General features: G+C 53.7%; 1 protein-coding gene across 6 annotated transcripts in view; it reads right to left on the bottom strand.

Moving 5' to 3' along the window:
- Positions 1–14,703, bottom strand: part of ST8SIA5 (ST8 alpha-N-acetyl-neuraminide alpha-2,8-sialyltransferase 5) — a 77,480-nt gene that overhangs the window by 48,123 nt on the left and 14,654 nt on the right. The window contains exon 1 of one of the 6 annotated variants that reach the window (XM_089305176.1): positions 2,632–2,951. The exons of the other annotated variants lie outside the window; for them this stretch is intronic. The gene's annotated coding sequence lies outside the window, so the exon portion shown is untranslated. Of the gene's footprint in view, positions 1–2,631; positions 2,952–14,703 lie in introns of those variants that run through there. 6 annotated transcript variants of the gene reach the window in all.

The following is a 14,703-nucleotide window of genomic DNA, read 5'->3' as shown; positions in this document are numbered from 1 at the left end:
TTTACTGGGAAGGGAGACATCTAACGAGCACCTGCGAGGAGCCAGGCCCTGCTCTGCGGGGTCCCCATTCCGATCCCAGCCTCCTGCAGGAACCACATTCTCTCCACTTAGAGATGACCGCACGTGTGGATTGCCTAAGGTCACGTGGCTAACAAGTGGCCAAGTCAAGATTTAAACCCAGGCCTGTCTGACTCTAAAAGCTTTTACCAGGTTGTCTGTGAGCCAAGAAAACAATAATATTTCCACCTGGGATTTGGCCCATTAGCTGGGTCACTGGTATATTCAAATCGATTCCCAGCCCAAGAGCCTGCTAACAAACGCATAAGTCCCTTAAAAACAGGCTGGCCAGTAAGGCTTCCCACAGAACAACACACAGAGGGCCAGCTGGCCACACTGTCCCTCTCCCACCCGCGGAGAGACCCGGGGTCCCCTCACCGGCCAGGCCCTCCCAGGGACTACTTAGCAGCATTCATGACAGGACTTGAGCAGGAAATACAATGACATAGAGAGTAGCTCGTGACACAGCAAGTGACAAAACTGGCTACCTAGGGAGATGGGCAGCATCGTTCTAGGGTTTTATGCCATACAGCTGGTGGTTTCTGGAGGTGGCATAAAAGCTTGTTGCCTTCTTTTGGTTTACCAGTGTTTTTTGATTCAAAACCAATATATCATGCAAGGGTACTTCCAAAAGTCCATGCAAAATGGAATTAAAAGACAAGTTGATTCTGGTGGAAAAGATTTTGAAATCTATGCATAAGTTTTTCATAATACACACTTTCCAGGAAGTTTTTGAGGCTCTATCATGCATAGATCTCTAAATTGTTTTCTACAAGATGAACGTGTCTTTAAAGTCCATTTTCTGAGCCGGCGCCGTGGCTCAATAGGCTAATCCTCCACCTAGCGGCGCCGGCACACCGGGTTCTAGTCCCGGTTGGGGCGCCGGATTCTGTCCCGGTTGCCCCTCTTCCAGGCCAGCTCTCTGCTATGGCCAGGGAGTGCAGTGGAGGATGGCCCAGGTGCTTGGGCCCTGCACCCCATGGGAGACCAGGAAAAGCACCTGGCTCCTGGCTCCTGCCAGGATCAGCGCGGTGCGCCGGCTGCAGCGGCGGCCATTGGAGGGTGAACCAACGGCAAAGGAAGACCTTTCTCTCTCTGTCTCTCTCTCTCACTGTCCACTCTGCCTGTCAAAAAAAAAAAAAAAAAAAAAAAGTCCATTTTCTGTGAAGTTTTTGAAGTATCCTAGTACCCAGGCTAAGCCTCAGGCCGTGGTGCTGGCATCCCATATGGACACCTATTCATATCCCAGCTGCTCCTCTTCCAAGCCAGCTCACTGCTATGGCCTGGGAAAGCAGTAGAAGACGGCCCAAGTCCTTGGGTCCCTACACCCACGCGGGAAACTCAGAAGAAGCTCCTGGATCCTGGCTTCAGATCGGCACAGCTCCAGCCGTTACAGCCAATTGGGGAGTGAACCAGCGGATGGAAGATCTCTCTCTTTCTCTCTCTCTCTCTCTGCCTCTCCTTCTCTCTCCGTGTAACTCTGACTTTCAAATAAGTAAAATAAATCTTAAAAAAAAAAGTTGACAACTCTACAACTGCGCAGTTCACTGTTTTTAAAAAATAAGATGTGAAGTAAATATGGCAGAATATTCACACTTACCAACACTGCTAATTTTTGCTGGATCATTCTCCATAGTCTGCCATAGCCCATCCTTTCACAGTAAAAACACAAAGAGGCTTCAAAAAGTTCATGGAAAATTTGCATTATCTTTTAATGCTCCTCTTCCACCAACTTTCTGAAGCCCTTTCATACGTGTTGCAATAATATTGTAACTTTTAAATGTTTCTTTTCATTTTCTTTGAAAGACAGAGAGATGGAAAGGGATAGACAAAGAAAAATTTCCCATATGATGATTCACTCCCCAAATGCCCACGACAGCCAGGGCTGGGTTAGGCCAAAGGCAAAGGCCTGGAACACAATTCAGATCTTCCACACGGGTGGCAGGGACCCAGATACCTGACCCATCACCTGCTGCCTCTCAGGATGCGATTAGCAGGAAGCGGGGCAGGGACTGGCACCCAGGCATTGCGATGAGGGACACAGGCTCCCCACGCAGCATCTTAACCAGGCACCAAACCTCACCTCGAAAACACTACAAATCAAGGGCTTGCACTTCCAGGAAGCCGACAGCTAGCGGAAGTGGAGCAGAAGAAGCGGAGGACCTTCCGCAAGTTCACCTACAACGTCTTGGACCTTGACCAGCTGCCGCCCATGTCCCACAGCAGCTGACACAGCTGTACAGCGCCCGGGGCTGAACCAGGCCTGAGCCGGGCCTGCCGCGGAAGCACCTGGCCAAGGCCAAGATGGAAAAGCCAGAGGTGGTGAAGATGCTACCTGCGGGGCGTGATCATCCTCCCGAGACAGTGGGCAGCATGGTGGGCGTGACCACGGCAAGACCTTCAACCAGGTGGAGATCAAGCCCAAGATGACCAGCCACCTCCTGGGCGAGTTCCCCATCACCTACGCCAGCCGGGCATCGGCACCACCGCTCCTCCGGCTGCGGTCCCCTTGAGCAGCCCTCCAGGGAAGGCGCCGGTCCCAGTGGGGAGGAACAGGGGGGATCACCGGCTTACCTGGGCTAAACTGGCGATCACTAACGGGGTTTGGAGTAGCCACGGGCAGCTCCCTGGATTCGATCAGCCTTGCAGAATCTGCAGGCCCTTGCCCGTGAACGTGGAGAATCATCGACCTGACTTATTCAAGGCTGGATTCAGTTAAGGAGAGGCGCCAAGCCTAAGTTTATGGGGCCACCTCCTGCCCACACTTCCTCAGAAGTCGGGTGTCTGTTAAAATTAAAACACCTTCTGCCTGGAGCCTCTTATTATGAAATCTGGGACAAGTTCACTGGGGCTCAGCTTCTCTCTGCGGCCATGGCGGCCGCTGTTGGCAACCCGGCCTGTTGTGTAACCTCCAGTCGTGTAATTCCATCCCTCACCCACGGTCATGGCTTCTACAGCCATCTGAGGGCAGGGAGAGCTGCCCAGGCTGCCTAGAACCAACTCCCAGGGGAATCTCAGAGCAAGAGGCACATCCTCATCTCAGCAGCAACTGAAAACCAGGTGGAGCTGTCCACTAGAGTGGGGTTACCTTCATTCACAATAACCTCCAAGAATCGAGGTGTTATTAAAATATAGAACAGTGAATTAAATATATATATAAAACATTCAAACTGTGATAGAATTAGATGCTATTTCAAGTCCTCTGAAAAGCCTGGAGGAAAGTAGATTATCCCCAAGGGGCCGGTGCTGTGGCATAGCAAGTAAAGCCACCACCTGCAGCACCAGCATCCTTTATGGGCACCAGTTTGAGAACCGGCTGCTCCGCTTCTGATCCAGCTCTCTGTTATGGCCTGGGAAAGCAGTAGAAGATGGCCCAGGTCCTTGGGCCCCTGCACCCACATGGGAGACCTGGAAGAGGCTCCTGGCTTCAAATTTGCACAGCTCCGGCTGTTGCATCCAGTTGAGGAGTGAACCAGCAGATGGAAGACCTCTCTCTCTCTCTCTTTCTCTGCCTCTCCTTCTGTGTGTAACTCTTTCAAATAAATAAATCAATCTTTAAAAAAGAAAGAAAGTATAGTATCCCCATTTCAGAGTCTCAGAGGAAGAAATACAGATATATATTAGATTCATTTGAAAAGGTTACAGAGAAAGAAGGAGTGAGAGAGAGTGAGAGTGAGAGTGAGAGAGAGAGAGAGAGAGAGAGAGAGAAAGAGAATGAATCTCTGCTGGTTCATTCCCCAGGTAGCTGCAGCTGCCATGGCTGGGCCAGGCTAAAACCAGTGCTTTATCCGGGTCTCCCCCATGGGTGGCAAAGGCCCACGTACTTGAGCCATCTCTGCTGCTTTCCCAGGCTATTAGCGGGGAGCTAGATTGGAAGTGGAGCAGCCAGGACTGGAACAGATCCCCCACGGGATGGAGGTATCACAGGTGGTGGCTTTACCCGCTGTGCCACAAGCCGGCCCTAACCCGCCCAGATATGGCGAAGATCAGAGGCAGCGGTCAAGCCAGAATCGGATTCCAGAGCCTGCGCATCTTCCTCCTGTCCTTGACTCTCTTCTCCCCGGACTCTTCAAACAAACAACACCAATAGTTTCCATCACCCAGTACTTTAATATTATTAGAGCCGCCGCTGTCGCTGTGAATTATTCAGTGATGAAGTTTTTATACACAACAAACCCTGAGAGTATCGTAAAATGCAGACCTCCAAGATCCTCTCCCACGCAGCCTAAAGAGCTGGAGCCACAGGTCTCTATCCTGGAACCCGTGGGTCTCTATCCTGGAACCCGTGCACTGGAGGAGGCCGGCGGAAGGTGCCGGGTGCAGGGGTGTGTCCACAGCTCTAGTCACAGCAGCTGTGGGCACCTGCATGATCTACCCTTGCGTCTGAGTGCCCACTCAGATGAGGCATCGCCAGGGAGGGTCCACCCCGGAAGGGCTGACTGTGTGGGGCGCAGGGCACTGGACACTGCGGACACCTGTGTTATCTGAGGACCCCGCGTGCTGAGAGCTTAATTCTGCAGGCACAGCACACAGCCCAGGTCACCAAAAGCTGGCTATCACCTCAAGACAAAATGCAACCAGATCCCGCCCTCATGAGCTACAACTGCGGGCCCCCTGCTCCCGGTCATGGCTCCCCAGCCTCTGGAGCATGAGACGGAGGCCACAACCATGACTACAATTTTCAGAAGGCAACTGGTCTCCCGGCTGGTCTCCTAGCCTTCACACCTTCCCTGCCCAGGCAGCCCCAGCATTGCCACTAGCACCCTCCCTCTGTTCCAGAACCTTCCAAGAATCCCCATGACCCAAGGGACAAGATTCGGAACGCTCAACTCCCAGGCCTCCAGCAGCCGCCCTGTGTGTACCTCAGCTCTGTTCCCACACTCCTCCCCGCCCAGCCACCCTCACACCACCTCCAAGCTGACAAATGCACCACCTCTGCCTGCAACCCTCCCTGACCACCCTCACGCCACCCCCATGCCCTGCTGCCCGGGAACCAAGGCCCCCCCCCCGAAGCCTCCCTCCTGCCCTGATTCCGGGGTCCCCTCTAGAACTCCAAGATCCTCAATTCCACCCTCGCCTAAAGTCTCTCTTGTGGAAAGTTGAGGTGTGCCCCATACAGGGAAAGAGCAACTGAGGGAGGGGGAGTCCCAGCTGGGTGCTGTGGCCACGCAGGTGTTCCCCAACTCCCACCCAAGAGACCAAGTCTACACGGGGTAGCCCCAGCAGTGTCACTAAGGGGTACCAGGAGACGGGGGTGGGCAAGACTTCAGGGGGTGAGGGGCCAGCCCCCCTCCCTAAAATGTCTTACTCAGCAACCTGCTACTCAGACCTCCAAAGGACGGCCCTGTCCATGGACACTTCCCCAGAGCCTTCCTCAGTGCCAGGAGCCATTGCGGCTGCCCTCAAGGACTTGAGCACCTGTACCCAGGCTGTGCCCTGGGGATGTTCCGGGGCGGGGCGTGACAGAGCAGCAAGAGGCGGAAGCTGGAGGAGGCCAGGCCGGGGCTCTGCCAGGTACCAAGTGAGCACTGTAGTAGGATTTCAGGCAGCAGCTCTGGCTTATGCCTTAACAGCGTTCCCGGTGGCCTCTCAGTCACTCACACAACCGCAGTGCCGTGTTTCTGTACCGATGGCCTGCAGGCGGCCGCTTTCTCAGAGCTGCCTCCAGGGAGTCCTAGACAGGGGGACCCCCGGACTACACCCCACCATTCACAGGTAATAGGACTCCTGACACTTAACCACAATCGGCCTCAGTTTCGCCACCTGTCAGTGGGGAGGAACAACCCCAACCTAAGGAGATAAACAGCCCACAAAAGCAGACCCAAACGCTGCCAAGCATAAACAAACCTCTAGCGGTACAGAAGTCACACACACTTAGTTCAATGTCTGCTTCCAGACACAACAGGGTGGCTGATGGACAGGGCGAGGAGGAGTCTCCCTGTGCACGGGGACACCCCATGGTGCCCTAGGGTACGTGCAACCGGCACCTTTTCAGAAAATCAACAAAGCATGCTTTGGTTATCAAAGATACCAGGTGGCATAAATTATTCTTGGACTTTCTCAAGTAAGGGAAAAATACATGCAAAAGCTTCCACCCCCTCCTTTTTCTTACAAGCACGCCTTTCAGACGCTTGGAGGTACTTTGGAAGTACTCCCACTTCCCTTTGAAATATAAAGACTAATCTCTCATAAAACCAGATAGGCCCTCTTGTCCGCTGTCCCAGCCTGAGAAGTCTTTCTGCAAGGCCCGACAGCCTCTACCTGAAACAAGAAACTCAAGACAGCACCCCAGCTCCTCGTGTCTGTGGGTGCCCAGCTCCTGGGTGCCAAAGCCACGTCCTCTCACAGACGCGGGGCTGGCTTCTCCTCTGGTTACAGTGGGCCAGCTCACAGCGACGGACACCCCAGCGACCAGGCCGGGTGTGGACGGTGCCTAGACAACAAGTGGCACTGCCAGCTGATGGAGGGCCGGCTGTTGGTCTGCAGGTAGAGACAACGGCTGTGCCCGCGCGGCTGTCCGAGGACTGAGAGTTCTCTCCGGCTTCACGATCTCCTCCTGAGGAGCGCCACATGCTAACTTCATGCTTCCTCCATAATGAAAACAGCTGCTTGCTTTTTTTTTTTTCAAGATTTTATGTATTTATTTGAGAGGTAGAGTTATAGACAGCGAGAGGGAGAGACAGAAAGAAAGGTCTTCCTTCTGTTGGTTCACTTCCCAGATGGTCACATCCGCCAGAGCTGCGCTGATCCGACACCAGGGGCCAGGGGCCCAAGCACTTGGGCCACCTTCCACTGCTATCCCAGGCCACAGCAGAGAGCTGGATTGGAAAAGGAGCAGCCGGGACTAGAACCGGCGCCCATATGGGATGCCGGCACCGTGGCAGAGGATTAACCTAGTGCGTCACGGTGCCGGCCCCAAAACAGCTGCTTTCTCTGCAAACAGAAAAGCCTCTTGGTAACTCTTTGGATGCTGTACAGACAGGAGGGCTGGTGGTGACGACGGCAGCTGGTACCAACACAAAATCCACAAGTGAGGAGAACAGGCCGGGGCAGCTCCTTTGCACTGAACCTTGCTGATGCCTGAGTAACGGCTGCCACCCAAGCCCCTGGGGAGCTGGGGACCCACGGAGGGGTCCTCCAGCCACGGTCCCCTGCCCCATCAGGAGAGCACGGGCTGGGTGTGGCATGAGAACCCTGGAAGAGGCTGGTGGGGGTGGCCTGAAACAGATTTTCCTGACCCAAGTCCAACCAAGAATGGAACCGAATCACCCAGCCTCGCGCCAGTGGGCCACCCCAGGGCAGGTACCTTTGCCTCCTGAGGGACTCGGTCCTAGCAAGAGAGGGCCACTCCTGTTTTATCAAACAATCTCCGAAGTTAGGGACACTCTTGTATTGTCCTTGCTTTCCCTTAATAAGCTGTCATTCACGCTCCATGACATCGGCTGGCACCTCCCATAGAGCAACAACTATACTAACATGTTCTGTTCCCACAAACCATCACGTTCCCACCAGGGAGCAGGCCCGGCCGGGGCAGGCGCTGGGGCACAGCAGGTCAAGCCACCGCCTGGGCACACCTGCCTCCCAGCTTCCAGCTAATGTGCACCCTAGAAAGCAGCAGGTGATGGTTCAGTGTTGAGTCCCTGCCGCCCACGTGGGAGACCAGGATGGAGGTCCTGGCTTCCCGCTTCAGCCTGGCCCAGTCTGACTGTTGCTGGCATTTGGGGAAAGAACCGGCAAATGGAAGATCTGTTACTCTGCCTTTCAAATAAATCCAAATAAACTTGAAAGGAAGGGGGGGTATACCATGCTGTAGGCCAGAGGCCCCCTGGGGGCAGCCCCTGACTTACTGCATCTTGCTCCATCTAGTCCCCAGCGCAGGGAGGCAGGCAGAGCGCCCATCATCCATCACAACTGGGAAACTGAGGCACAGAGTGGGGCAGCAGTGCCCAGCCAGCTGGTGCTGTGGGCCTGGAACCCGGGAGTCCTGGCTGCCAGCTCCGTCCCCTCAGCACCAAGGCTGCTCCAGGAGCCAGCCGCCCACGGCACACCCCCGGGGTCTTCCAGAGGCAGAAGCTGGAAGCCCAGGTGGGCGGGGTGCTACAGCCCCACCTGCAACCACCCTTACTGCAAGGGTGACCTGCAGTGGGCGCTGTTGAGGGAAAAAAAAGAAAAACAACAATTAAAGGAGAAAACCCGCTCCCAAGCCTGGGCACTGGGCTTCCGCTGAGTCCCTTGTCTGTGCTTTCCCTGCCCCGTTCCTGTGGGGTAGTGCAGCTTTCCTGTCTCCTCACTTCAGGGCCAACTGGGTTGTAGGGGCTGAAAGCCTCGGAAGCTCACGGAAGAAAGTCTACCAGACAGTCCTGGGGGCAGAGGGAGAGGGGGAGGGGCAGGGGTGCAGTGGAGGTAGAGACCAAGGCCCAGCGGTGAACCTAGGATTTGGGCCTCTCCCCTCCCCCGCTTCCTAAAGCTTCCCCAGGTGTGGCGAGGCAGCCAGGTGGGTGGGCAGGAAGGACCTCCAAGCCCTCAGAGCCCAAAGGGCCCCCACTGGGGAGCACTTCCGGTGGGACTGATGGACCTCACTGTCAGGCTCCCCTGTCCTTGCCCGTCCTCACTCCGGACGCACTCCTGGCTCACGTGGCTTTCCTGGGTGGTAGGCACAGTACTTCAGACACTGCTTAGATGGGGCCAGCACTGTGATGTAGCAGGTTAAGCCACCGCCTGCGATGCCAGCATCCCACAGAGGGGCCGGATCGAGTCCCGGCTTCTCCACTCTGATCCAGCTCCCTGCTAATGCGCCTGGGAAAGCAGCGGAGGACGGCCGAAGTCCTTGGGCGCCTGCACCCACATGGGAGACTCAGAAGAAGCTCCTGGCTCCTGGCTTTGGCCTGGCGCAGCACCAGCTGTTATGACCATTTGGTAAGTGAACCAGTGGATGGAAGATCTCTGTCTCTTAACTCTGCCTTTCAAATAAATAAAATAATCTTAAAAAAAAAAAAAAAAAAGACCTTGCTTAAGACACGTGCATCCCACATCGCAATGCCTGGCTGACTTCCTGGCCCCTCTGCTTCTGATCCAGGTTCCGACTGTCGCTCCCCCTCTTCGTGGAGGAACGACACAGGACCCTGCGCTGTTCTTTTGTCTGCTCGGCCCTCCCCGGGTTTGCTGCTGGTTCTTCCCGGGTTGGCTACTGTCCCTTCCACCTCCGTGGAAGGGCGGTTCCCCCTGCCACTTTCCCCACTTCCGCAGGGGAGCGGCACACTGCCGGCCGGCTCTCTCGGGGGCTGCACAGGTGTTCCTTCAGATAGATGTTCCTGGTGCATGTTGTCTCTCTCCTCCTTTATAGTCCTCTTCCACCAATCCCAACTCTGCTACCCACACGCTGAGCACGCTGCTCTCCTCCAATCAGGAGCAGGTCCTGCTGTTTATTGGTTAAACTGGAGGCAGCTGAGTAGAAGCTGTTTCCTCCTCTCCCAGCGCCATATTGTGGGAGAGCAGATGCATAGAATAAGTCTTAATTCCAGTAACTTAGTCTAGTCCGAGTTGCTCCCAGTTGCTCCCCACACCGACTACTGCAGACCCTGGAAGGCAGTGGGTGATGGCTCAGGTATCCCTGACACCCACGTGGGAGACCCGGATGAAGCTCTAGGCTCCTCGCTTTGGCCTGGTCTGGCCCTGGTTAGCTCCTGAAAAACCCCAGGGGGAAGGGAAACAGGGAAATGACAGGCCTGCAGTGAGGGGGGTGGACTGCTTCTGCTGGAGGGAGCCCCACAACCTCCAGAGAGGACTGCTGGGGAGAGAGGCAGACAGCGGGGCAGATGGGGGTCTGCGGGCAGCAGAAGGGGTGACTCCTGGAGACCCCCCGACCCTCCCTCCGTGTCATGGAGCAGGCAGGTGCCCTGAGCGCTGAGGCCATCTTGGTTCTGCAAGAGCTTAGAGGGACGAGGGCGGGAAAGGAGAGGATACACCCGGGGGCCACTGAGCAGCCATGGAGGGAGCCAGAGAGGAAAGCAAGCAAGCTCCAGGCAGAGTTCCAACCTGGCTACTGCCATGGGTTGGGCGGCTGTCCCACAGCCAACCTCCAAATGTCCCTGCCCCCTGGCCTAGCAGCTGCCCCCCCCCCACCTCCCTGCTCAACTCCCACCACTTACCTCCTGCCAGAGCCCCACAGGGGGCCGCCCAGGCCACCCAACCACGTCACCTCCTTTCCAAGTTCTTTGTCACATATTTGATTACGTTTCATCTCGTGTAGAGCTGCCTAGAGATGGGGGTTCAGGGGTGGGAGGGGAGGGCAGCACGCACCAGCCTTCCGGCTCTCTTCTGCACGCAGGCCCCAAACAGCACAGAAGCCAACGTACAATGCAGGCCCCTCCGCTGTGGGTGTGGGTGTGGCGGGGGGGGGGGTCCACTGATGCATTCAACATTAACCACTCTGTGTCAAACGTGCCACAAGTACTGTTTTCTCCATCTTCTTACATGCCCGGATTCTGTGTGTGTGTACGTGTTCACGCGTGTGTGCATGTGTGCATGAGTGTGGAGGCCTCCAGGCTTAGTACCCCACTCTCCCCGAAACCTATGGAACCCAGTTCAGCTGAACTTCTCCAACCATTTCACCCTCCCCAGGGCCTGTGCTTGGGCTGGTCCCTCTGTTGTGGGTTGAACTGTGACCCCCAGGGATTTATATGTTGAAAGACCCTGCCTCCCACTACCTGTGAACTTGACCTCTTTTGGAAGTAGGGTTGTTGCAAATGAAGCTGAGACCATCCTGGAGTCGGGAGGGCGCCTAATCCAACAGGACCAGTGTCCTTTAGAGAGGGACATGTGGCCACGGGGACACGCACCAAGGGAGACTGCCACGTGACGGGGAGGGCAGAGATGGATGCGGGGTTTGCAAATGGTTCATGGAAAATGTGTGCCAAGAAAAAATGACGCATGGATTTAAAAATATTTTTACACCAAAATCAATGTCTCTTTTAACGTCGTTTTCTAGGAACGTTTTGAAGTGGTCTGGTTGCAGTGGAGACCCATGGAGCAGCGACCCTGAGCCGCTGGCAGGACCGTGTGCCCCTGCTGCGGGCACAGGCAGCTCTCGACACAGGGAGCGCAGGTGCACGCCACTCCTCGCGGGGCCCCTGACCCCTCCTGGCTGACCTGCTTGTCTCGCTCCCCATAGAGCTCAGGGACCCTGCAGAGCCCAGCACACACCACTGCCCTAAAGCTCCAGCCCCTGGAGACCACATCATCATCGTGGGAAGAGATCAGCCACCTTGCTCACCAATCATGCGGCACAGAACGAAATGAGACCAAAAGGCCCACACTCAGCCTCACGGAGCACCAGGCTTGAGAAGTGAAATCTAGAACCTTCCACAGCTTCCATTACCTGTTCTTCTAGCCTCAGTAGCTCCACCTGCTACCTCCTTGCCCCTGCCAACTCCTCCTAAACCCAGGTTCTGAATCCTGGTTTCCCAAAGCTTGGCTACTCTCACCCTGAGGCTGCCCGATGCCCCTGAAACCTACAAAGGTTTCTGTTTAGGCCACACAGCTGCAAACTCACCTGTATGCAGCCTCACCTACTGACTGTTTCACACTTGTCTCTAAGCTCTGTCAGTTCCTTGGTGACATCCCTCCCTCCTCAGGACAAAGCTGACTTTTAACAAAAGTTTTTTGATTATTAGGAAAAAGTGTTAGGATTCCCTTCTGTGCACATCCATTTGCTCAACAGTTAAAGTCAGGCCTTGGACTTGCTCCTGAGACATCAGAGAAATCACATCCCTCCCCAGGGTCTCACAAGCTGGGACTTCATTCAAGTCACTTTCTGTGTGCTACATGAGGAAACTGTACCCACAAGTGTGCTACAGAACATTCACTAGGGGCCGGCCCTGAGGCATTGTGGGTAAAACCACCGCCTGCAGTGCCAGCATCCCACATTGGCGACGGTTCGAGTACGGCTGCTCCACTTCCAATCCAGCTCTCTGCTATGGCCTGAGAAAGCAGTAAAAATGGCCCAAAATCCTTGGGCTCTTGCACCTGCCTGGAAGACCTGGAAGAAGCTCCTGGATCCTGGCTTCGGATTGGCTCAGCTCTGGCTGTTGTGGCCATCTGGGGAGTAAATCAGCAGACGGAAGACCCCGCTCTCTGTCCCTCCCTCTCACTGTCTGTAACTCTGCCTCTCAAATAAAAATAAAATCTAAAAAAATAAAAAATAAAAAAGATAAGTTAAAAAAAGTTTTTGGATATTTGAAAATATTTCCAAATTTATCGGTAAAGAAATAAATTGTTTTAAAAATTAGAAAATAGGGGCCGGCACTGTGGTGCAGCGGGTTAAGCCATCATCTGCAGCACTGGCATCCCATATAGGCACAGGTTCAAGTGCCAGCTGCTCCATTTCCAATTCAGCTCCCTGCTAACATTCCTGAGAAAGCAGTGAAAGATGGCCCAAGTGCTTGGGGCCTGTACCCATGTAGGAGACCTGGAGAAAGCTCCTGGCTCCTGGCTTCAGCATGGCCCAGCCCTGGCTGTTGTAGCCATTTAGGGAGTGAATCAGTGGCTGCAAGACCTCTCTGTCTCTCTCTCCCTCTCTCTCTCTCTCTCTTGCTCTATAACTTTGCCTTTCAAATAAATAAAAATAAATCTTAAAAAAAAATAGAAAATACTTGGAAGTAAAGAAAACACCTGTGGTAGTTACCAGCTAATACCTTGAACAGATACTTGACTTATTGTGCCTCAGTTTACCATCTAGGAAATGAGTACAGCAACACTGCCTATCACTTTGCTTGTAAGAACTCGCATGCTAATACATGAAGAAGTTGGGCCCAAACCAGGCACGCAGCAGATGCAACACAGTTATGAGTCACTATCATCCTCATCCCAAACAGAAGGTATAGGATTAAAGAAGTATTTAGAGGAAATGTTAAAACATTTGAAGTCTACATCAGAGCACAAGAAAGATGGAAAATTAAAGAGATAAACATCCAACGGAGGAAGTCAGCAAAAGAACGGCAAGAATAGAATCAAAGCATAAAAATTCATGTAATAAAAAGCAAATATCCAAGAGAAAATCAGCAAAACCAAAATCTGATCATTTAACAAAGATCATTTTGAAAGCAGAAAAAAAAAAGTTAAACGATGTTACAAATGAAAAACGGACAAAAACTGTAGATGGAACGGAAATGTAACTGAGAATACAAGTTCTGTGCCAGTTAACTTGACATTCACACATTTCTATAAAATATAAACATGACTTGCAAAAGTAATTGAAAGGCTGGCGTCGTGGCTCAATAGGCTAATCCTCTGCCTGCGGTGCCGGCACACTGGGTTCTAGTCCCAGTCGGGGTGCGGGATTCTGTCCCGGTTGCCCCTCTTTCCTCTTCCAGGCCAGCTCTCTGCTGTGGCCAGGGAGTGCAGTGGAGGATGGCCCAAGTGCTTGGGCCCTGCACCCCAGGGGAGACCAGGAGAAGCACCTGGCTCCTGCCTTCGGATCAGCGCGGTGCGCTGGCCGCAGCACGCCGGCCGCGGCGGCCATTGGAGGGTGAACCAACGGCAAAGCTCCAGCTGTTGAAGTCCGTCCTTCCTTCCTTCCTTCCTTCCTTCCTTCCTTCAAGATTTATTTATTTATTTGAAAGTCAGAGTTATACTGAGAAAGGAGAGGCAGAGAGAGAGAGAGAGGTCTTCCATCCACTGGTTCACTCTCCAATTGGCTGTTGCAACTGCCGGAGCTGCGCCGATCCAAAGCCAGGAGCTTCTTTGGGGTCTCCCACATGGGTGCAGAGGCCCAGGAACTTGGGCCAGCTTCCACTGCTTTCTTAGGAGTTAACAGAGAGCTGGATGGAAGTGGAGCAGCCAGGACTTGAACCAGTGCCCATTTGGGATGCCGAAACTGCAGGCTGAGGCTTAGCCCACTATGCCACAGCGCCAGCCCCAACTCTGCCTTTCAAATAAATTAATTAATTAAAAAAAAAGAAATAGAAAAGCTAAATAGTCTTACAATCACTAAAGAATAAATTAGTTGGGGCCAGTGCTGTGGTGTAGCAGGTAAAGCTGCCACCTGCAGTGCCCACATCCCTTATGGGCTCCAGTTTGAGTGCCAGCTGCTCCACTTCCAATTCAGCTCTCTGCTAATGTGCCTGGGAAAGCAGCAGAAGACGGCCCAAGTCCTTTGGCCCCTGCACCCATGTGGGAGACCTGGAAGAAACTCCTGGTTTCCATCTGGGGAGTGAACCAGTGGAAGGAAGATCTCACTCTCTGTCTCTCTGTCACTCCACCTTTCAAATAAGTAAATAAATCTTAGAGAAAAAAGAAAGAAATTGGTGGGAGCGGCATTGTGGTGTGGTAGGTTAAGCTGCCACTTGTGATGCTGGTATCCCACATCAGAATGCTGGTTTCGTTCCTAGATACTCGGCTTCAGACCAGATTCCTGCTAGTGAGCCTAGGAAGGCAGCAGAAGATGGCCCAAGTGCTTGGGCTGCTCCCACCCACATAAGAGACCAGGATGGAGCCCCTGACTTCAGCCTGGCCCAGACCTGACTGTTGCAGACATTTGGGCAGTGAACCACTGGATGGAAGATCGATTTCTTCCCCCCGCCCCCCCCCCCCGTCACTCTGCCTCTCAAATAAATAAATCTTTTTAAAAAATGAAAAAAGAAAGAAATT

Source organism: Oryctolagus cuniculus, chromosome 10 (assembly GCF_051225735.1).
Source record: "Oryctolagus cuniculus isolate XC-2025 breed Fujian yellow rabbit chromosome 10, ASM5122573v1, whole genome shotgun sequence".
NCBI lineage: Eukaryota > Metazoa > Chordata > Mammalia > Lagomorpha > Leporidae > Oryctolagus > Oryctolagus cuniculus.
Note: the sequence above shows the minus strand (reverse complement) of the source record. Positions and strands in the feature narration are given on the sequence as shown.